This window comes from Odontomachus brunneus, unplaced genomic scaffold, assembly GCF_010583005.1.
Source record: "Odontomachus brunneus isolate Ranch 3 - 2012 unplaced genomic scaffold, Obru_v1 Obru_scaffold_260, whole genome shotgun sequence".
Classification (NCBI taxonomy): Eukaryota; Metazoa; Arthropoda; class Insecta; order Hymenoptera; family Formicidae; genus Odontomachus; species Odontomachus brunneus.
In genome coordinates this window covers 86976-95045 of record NW_022639710.1, presented here as the reverse complement: position 1 = coordinate 95045, position 8070 = coordinate 86976, and the positions used below count along the sequence as shown (strand labels likewise).

The window sequence follows — 8070 nt, the reverse complement described above, 5'->3', positions numbered from 1 at the left end:
AATATTGGAATACACCGTTTCGATAATTGTTTTTATGATTTTTGGTAGCCGTTATCGTTTTATTACCGTTTCTTTTCCGTTTTTTATCGTTCTTTACCGTTTTTTGTTTCCGTTCTTTACCGTTTCATTACCGTTTTTTATCGTTCTTTACCGTTTCGTTACCATTTTTACCGTTTCTTTACCGTTTCATTACCGTTTCTTTTCCGTTTTTATCGTTCTTTCCTCTTTCTTTTCCGTTTTTTTACCGTTTCTTTACTGTTTCTTTACCGTTTCATTACCGTTTTTACCGTTTCTTTACCGTTTTTTTTTACTGTTTTTTTTACCGTTCTTTACCGTTTCTTTACCGTTTCATCACCGTTTCTTTACCGTTTTTTACCGTTTTATTACCGTTCTTTACCATTTTTTATCGTTTTATTACCGTTTTATTACCGTTTTTTAACGTTTCTTTACCGTTTCCTTACCGTTTCATTACCGTTTCTTTATCGTTTTACTACTGTTTCATTTTCGTTTTCACCGTTTTTTTACCGTTTCTTTACCGTCCTATATTACCGTTTCTTTACCGTTTCATTGCCGTTCTTTACCGTTTCTTTACCGTTTCATTCCCATTTTTACATAACATATTATCTATGATGTATAACATGCAAAATCTTGTCGCGGGGACACAGTGTACGTACTCATTAGTAATAAGAATATCATGTGTTGCATTCTTTTTCTTGCCCATCTAATTGTCGAATACATACATCGCTTGCAAAATCTTGTCGCGGGGACACAGTGTACGTGCTCATTAGTAATAAGAATATCATGTGTCACATTCTAGTTCTTGCGCATTTAATTGTCGAATGCATACGTTTGCAGAATATTAGAGTTTGCAGCTGTGACTAAAAAAATCACGCTGCGAAATGCGCAGGGCGGCGCGGGCGGCGCAAAACCGCCGCAAAATCCGCCGCGGAAACCGCCGCGAAAAACGGCCGCGAAAACCGCCGCAGATCGGTAAAATGATCTATCGAAAGCAGATAGAAAAAATTATATAATATCGGTAATTACCGATCATCGATATTATGTAAATATGACAGTAAAAATTATGTAAAAATATATATGTGCTGATAAAAATTAAGTAATTAAATGTTGGTATATAATATCGGTAATAAATTACCGATCGTTGGTATTATGTAAATATGCTAGTAAAAATTATGTAAATATATGTTGGTAAAAAATTAAATATTGGTAAAAAAAATTAAATGTTGTTATATAATATCGGTAATAAATTACCGATCGTCGGTACTATCGGTATTGTGTAATTATATGTTGGTAAAAATTATGTAATTAAATGTTATATAATATCGGTAAAAATTAAAGACCGCGGGTAACATCGGTATGCCCTCCCCAATTACCGACCGATGATAACCCCCTTCCGCGGTGACGTCATACCCCCACGATGATGCAATCCCCCCTCTGACGTCATACCCTCCCCAACGTTATACCCGCCGGTGACGTCATCCCCCCGCCCGTGGTACCCCCTCCCCGCCCGTCACCCCCCTCAGAGGACCATGGGTTAGAATCCGCCTACCCTACCTACTCAAGCTGTTCAAAGGAATAATCGCTGCCCGCCTTGTCCATCACCTCTCCCGGAACGGTTTTGATCTGTCCGATGGACAATTCGGAGAAGGTTCCACATGAGTAGGCATTGCACGCCGGTGCTCCGGCAGCTGAAAGTGTGGGACACCCTCGATCCGTCTCTACTTAGGCCTTGGTCTGGGTAAGGTGGGGAGAGGACCCCCCACCCGGGATTGCACGTCGAGAGCCACGCTCACGACAACCCGGGGGGTGGAGGGGTGCGCGGGCCGCTCGGACATATTCCGAAGTCTGGATCGCGCACCCTGGGATGGCCGCCCGCCGGAGCTACCCGGAGACTAACTCCGGGCCGGCGGGACGGGAGGTGGAGTCGCAGGGACCGGTACATTGGCCCTCCCCACATTCTGTGGAGAGGTGCCGTACCCCGGCAACTTTGCGACTCCTCCTGGTTGCGCCGCGTGTCGCGGCATGACCGGCCATATGGCCTCTCCGTGTGGACAGCTGCACATGGGGAGTATCAGGTGTCTGCGTAGTATTTACCAGGACCCTTACAGCTCAAAGCCGGCTAACGCCGGATCTGTCCATACCGTAACCTTTGGAGTGCGTTATGTCATGTCTATGACGCACCTCCGGGGAACGGGGGCCTTGAATTAATCGCCTGGGTTGCGAGGATGGGGACCTCTATAAAAAATCCCCTCAATCTCAAGTTTCTGAGCCGCGGCGAGGAGATGGATGGCCGGCGGGTTAGTCGGTCTTTAGCGGTCCAGGCGCACCCCGGGAATAAATAGCCCGAACCCAGGTGTGGGGGCCAACCTGGGGAGGATATATTTCCTCCACTTCTCAGAGCTCCTCTCGTAAGCCTACGGGTGAAGAGAGAGGGGCAACGGTGGAGACAGGCAAACATGGACAGCATGTCTTAAAGGATAGCAAACTTTGACTTTGAGAGATTGACAGCTGTATCATTTGGTACAGTAACATTGTTTCTCTCTGTAGTCGCCGTGCGCTGGGGATCGCGCCAGAGATGTTGCTTCCGAACGGCATCTCTGAGCGTTATCTAGGAAGAGGAGAGTGTCGTGAGCGTGGAGCGTCAGGTAGCTCAGTGGTTTAGAGCAGTCGCCCGGCAAGCGAAAGACCCGGGTTCGAGTCCCGGCCTAGCAAAACCGCGCTCTCGATATTTCTCTCTTTCTGAAGCGAAAAAGATTCGCAGATCTCGAACGCACGGCGTCCCGCCGCCACCTAGTATGCCCTCCTCCTTTTATGGTTTTATTGAAATTGTTACTCATATTGGGCAACCCCAATATGTGTAACAATTAAAAAAAAACCAGGGATGACAGAGGGGGAGAAGTGAGGAGGAGGACGCAGCAGTGTCGCCGGCGACCGTGCAACCACCGCACGGGGCAGGGCCATGCATCAGTCCTGCTGGGACTCACGCAGTGGTCCACGCTGAAGAAGAGGAGAGATCTGAGGACCGGTTTCCCGAGTCTTCCCCTGATCCGCTCTCCAGTATAATCGGACCGGCGCGCCGCACAAGGTCGCGCACCCGGTCTGGCGGCCACATTCGGGCCGAAGATCAGGCTCGGACGGCTGCCAGCCCGGAAAGGACTCGTTCGGCCTCGCGAGGCAGTTCGCGTGGCCGGAAGATTCTGCCGAGGGTCCCGTCACTGGGACAGTGTTAGAGGGGGAGGGACGACTCGGTAGACAGCCGAACGTCTTTTTTAGAGTGGGCGGTGGCTGAGGACGGGCCGCCGGAGGTCATGGCGGTGGAGGAGAAGGCGGAGATACCGGCCTCCCCGGAGACCACCGCCGGCGTGTCTTCCTCGGCAGTCGGGGACCTGCTTGCCTCCAATTCTACCCCCGAGACATCGGGAGTGAGGAAACATGGTCGGCCGTGCAAGGACTCCTTGCATGAGAGGAAATTCACGACCGACCAGATGGCTATAAAGAAGGAAGCCATCAAGGAGAGAAAGGCGACCAAGGTGGCGAAATACGTCGCCGATGAGGCCAGGAGGCCTTATGGTCCTAGAGTGGACAGGGCCCAAAGGACCGCGGAATGACTGGTTCGCGACCATAGGGCCCTGGCGACGGTAAAGGTGTTCACAATGTTGTACCAATCGGTGGAAACCGTTATGAACGTGGCCCAGAATTCCGGCAACATCAAGGGCTCCCTCCTGGGCGAGCTGTGGAGAGCGGCTGAGGAACTCTCGGCCTGTGGCACCACGCTCGCCGTGAGGGCCCAAATGGTTGCCGGACAGCCAGAGTCTGTGGGTGTATATCAGTTGGACACGGGGCAATTGGACACAGTCCAATCACAAGTCGCTGTTCCAAGGGACCCTACAAATGTCTCTAATCACGCGGTGTTGTGATTGGCTGTGTCCAAATGCACCGTGTCCAAGTGCACCGCTCCCAGAGTCTGTGATCGACTCCGCGGCGAGGGAGAGTGAGGCCCTGTTGAGGCAGGATCTTGATGAGCTCAGCTCGCAGAACTGCCTCCTCAGGACTAGAATCGTGAAATTGGAGGTGGCCGGGGGCGTGGTGGCCTCTCCTTCCTTAAAGAGGGAGGGCGGCTGCGCCTCCTGCCGAACGGCGACCGGCCGCAAGAGGTCGACGGGGGTGGCGAGGTCGGGCTTCTTCTCCTCGGAGGAGTTAGCCCACAAAAATAAGAAAAGGGGCGGGGTGATTCCCCTCCCTAGCTCCCTCCCCAGGGGGAGATGATGCCCCCATGGAGGTGGAGATAGACGGAGGGACTTACAACCCCCGATCCGTCCTTCCATATCAGGGGAGCGACGAGGAGGACAGAGGGAGACACCTCAGGGAGGAGGTCGACAGGGACCGTAGGGACAGCAAGTTCCTTCCGGCCATCAGGCCTCCTCTCGGGAGAAAAACTGTCTCCCTCCCTGATAGGTGGGTGCAGGCGAAAGGCGACCAACAGCAGCTGCAAGGGCCGGGACGTATTGCGCCAATAGCAACCCAGGCCCAAGAAAGAGGGGCGAGCGGCTGCCGCTCCGCTTCAGCGGGAACGGCAAGGGGGGCAGTTAGAGGGGAGCGACGACAGCGGCAACGGCCGCTGCAACAGCAGTGGCCCCCCCTTGTGGATTACGGCGGGGCGCGCCTGGAGATCGGGGAAGAGGAGGGCACCGCCCTCGAACTGTTGTTGGAGATGGCGATTTTCCGGATCCTGACACGTCTCGGGTACTTCCCTCAGGGGTGGCACGGGCAGGAGGATCAACTGCCGGTGCGGGCGCTCTCAGGGGGAAGGCCGACGTGCGGTGGCCCCCGACCCCCCTTTCGCGGCTAAAGCGCCGGGGCCTGGTAAGGAGGAAACGGCATCTTCTTCTTCCTTCGCAAAAAAAGGGAAAAAGAAGAAGAAGAAGAGGAAGAAAGAAAGCACGGAGGTTTGGTTGGGTGGGGTGGAGGCGAGCGTTGTCCCCCCTGAGTCCACCGGCCTCTACAGAGAGGAACCGCCGCGGGACCTTGGCGGCATCCTCCTGTGGGCGGTCGCTCCCCACGCCGATGGCCCGGTCAAGGAGACATCAGCCACGGTGGTGGAGAGAAAGAAGGAGAAAGTGGAGGGGGGCAGAAAGGAGCTTCTCCGGTAGCATCCCGGGCGCCCTTGGAGGCAGAGCGACGGCGACAGCGTGCGCCGGCCCGGGGGTCAAGGGGGAGAGGAGTGGACGGCAAACGGGGCTGCACGAAGCCCCCTCCGTCCCTCCCTAAACCTTCTCGCTCGGCTGCAATAACGGTGACGTGCCCAGAGGGCACGTACGCCGAGATGATGCGCCGAGCGAGGAGGGAAATTAGTCTGGCGGACCTCGGGATCGGGGACCTCCGCACCAAAAGGACGGCAACTGGTGCCCTGATGTTGGAGGTCTCCGGTCCGGAAGGCCAAGCGACGGCCGACGCGCTAGCCGGTAGAATGAGGACACTCTTCGCCAGGGAGAAAAGAGTACGCATCGCACGGCCGGCAAAGAGGGTCGAACTTTGGGTCCGCGACCTGGACGACGCGGTAACGGCGGAAGACGTCGTCATTGCCATCGCGTCGTCCGGGGGCTGTCGACCCGAAGACGTGAGGGTTGGAGCGACCGCGCCGGAGTCAACGGGCTGGGCACTATGTGGGTGCAGTTCCTGTTGGCCTCGGCCAAGAAAGTGCTGAACGGTGGTCGCCTCCGTGTGAGGTGGGCCACAGTCCGTGTGGCCCTCGCGGGAGGCCCTCGCGGGGCGCCCGCTGCAATGTTACAGGTGCGTGCAGCGGGGCCACATAAGGGCGACATGTACGTCGACGGTGGATCGCAGCGGACTTTGTTACCGCTGAGGTCGGGATGGCCACAGGACAGCGGAGTGCGGCGGACCGGTGGAGTGCCAGATCTGCCGCGACGCCAAAAAGCCCTGTGGCCATCGAATGGGTACCTTCATTTGCCCAATGGGGGCAAAGGGAGAAAAAAAGAAGGGCGAGGGTTCAGGCTACGCCCTCCCTTTCAGTCACCAAAAAAGAAAAGAGCGGACCTCCCCCTGTTAAGGGAGATGGAGGACCCGCTAAACAGGTGCAGGAGGGGGCGCGCAACAGCGCGCGCCCCCCTGTCCTGAAAAGGGACAGGTCCCTCCTCAATAAGGGGGAGGAGTTTGAGCCACCACTCCCCCAGAGGTCAAGTATACCTTGACGGAGAGTTGGGAAGGGGAGTGGTGGTAAAGAAGGGGCCGACAGTGAAAGAAGCGAGAGCAGCTCCCGCTCCCCCATTACGAGGCCCGCAATAGTTGCGGGAATTGGCCTAAAAGAGGGTGTGCCGTCACAATAGGTAGACTTCTCTTCCAGGCTAACTTGCGCTGCGCTCGTGCGGCCCAAGACTTGTTTGTCCAGGGACTGCGCGAGCGCGGCGCTGGGGTTAGGGTCGCCGCCGAGTCTTACTCGGTCCCGCTGCAATTGTCCTCCATTTTGGGGGACGTCCGGTACCACAGGGGTAAGTGCTCGGTGGCGATCTTTGGACGGGTTGGCCGCGAGTCCCCTCCGATGAAGCTCATCGAGGGCGGGACCGGCTACGTCGCGGTCGAGTGGGGGCCCTCGGATGTGGTCGGGTGCTATGCTCCGCCCTCCTGGACTCGCGCTAAATTCGGGGCACTGTTCCTGGACCGGCTGGAAGCGCTCATAATGAGGCGTCTCCCTAGGCCGGTCATTGTCTCCGGGGACTTCAACGCCCATAGCACGGTGTGGGGTTTCCCGGGGACGTGCCCCCGCGGCGCGGACCTCCAGGAGTGGGCTGCGTCTACCGGCCTTATTTTACAAAACAGGGGCCGGGAGAGCACCTTCGTCGGGTGGCAGGGAGAGTCCATCGTCGATCTAACGTGGACCTCCCCCGCGGCCGCCCGACAGGTTAGGGGATGAAGGATGACAACTGAGGCGGAGACCGGTTCTGATCAACGGTATATAGAGCTCCGCCTCGTCGTCACCCCTCGGGAGGTGCTTTTGAGGCGCAGCAGCGGGGCGACCCGACCGCCAAGGTGGGCGTTAACCTCGCTCGACCGTGACAAGTTTGTGGCCGCCATCTGCGCCGCCAATTGGGACGAAGCGGGGCCCGTAACCGGGTCCCGCGAGTCCATTGGGGGAGAAGTAACGAGGATCCGGGGCATGATGCAGGACGCGTGCGACGCGTCCATGCCCCGGTCCTCTCTCCCCCCCAACCCGCAGGGCCGTCTACTGGTAGTCGGCGGGGATCGCCGAGCTTAGGCGCTCCGCCGGCCGCGCGTGGAGGGCGATGGCGGCCCTGCGGGACAGGGACGCGCGGGAGGCGGCATCGGCAGTCTTCACGGAGAAAAGAGGCGCCGTGAGGAGGGCCATCGTCAAGGCCAAGGTCTTGGCCTGGGAGGACCTTATCTCCTCCGTAGACCGGGATCCCTAGAGGCGCCCATACCGGATGGTAATGCGGTGATTGTGCCCATGGGCGCCTCCACTCACGGATTCCCTTGATTCCGAGCTCCTCGACAAAATTGTGGAGGGGCTATTCCCGAGGGTGGGAAACAACACCCTATACGGGACCCCCTCCCGATTGGGAGGAGGAGGAGCTCGGGGTGACGATGGAGGAGATGAGGCGAGATGCCAAGAAACTCGGCGCCAAAGGAAAGGCGCCGGGCCCTAATGGCATCCTGGGCCGAATTTGGGCCTTGGCCTTGGCTGAGGAGGAGAGGGTGGAGGGCCGCCTTAGGTAGCTTTTTACCCTCCGCCTCGAAGCTGGCCTGTTTCCGGCCCCGTGGAAGGGGGCCAGATTAGTCTTCTTATGCAAGGAGGGCAAGCTTGTGAACACCTCTTCCGCATACAAACCTTTGTGTTTGTTGGACAAGGCGGGCAAAATATTCGAGAGAATCATACAAGCCCGCCTCGTCCGGCACCTGTCCCGAAATGGTCCCGCGCTGCAGGATGCGCAGTATGGCTTCCGAGAGGGCCAATCGACCGTGAATGCGATTAAGCGCGTCAGGTCCCTCTCGGAGACCATCGTGAGGGAGGGGGGGGGG

At 56.8% G+C, this 8070-nt stretch overlaps 1 non-coding gene across 1 annotated transcript; it reads left to right on the top strand.

Annotated features, from left to right (window-relative positions):
- The first annotated feature begins 2657 nt into the window (after nucleotides 1-2657).
- Nucleotides 2658-2730, top strand: Trnaa-ggc. The gene has a single exon. It is a non-coding gene; the product is annotated as a tRNA-Ala (tRNA).
- The last annotated feature ends 5340 nt before the right edge of the window (nucleotides 2731-8070 follow it).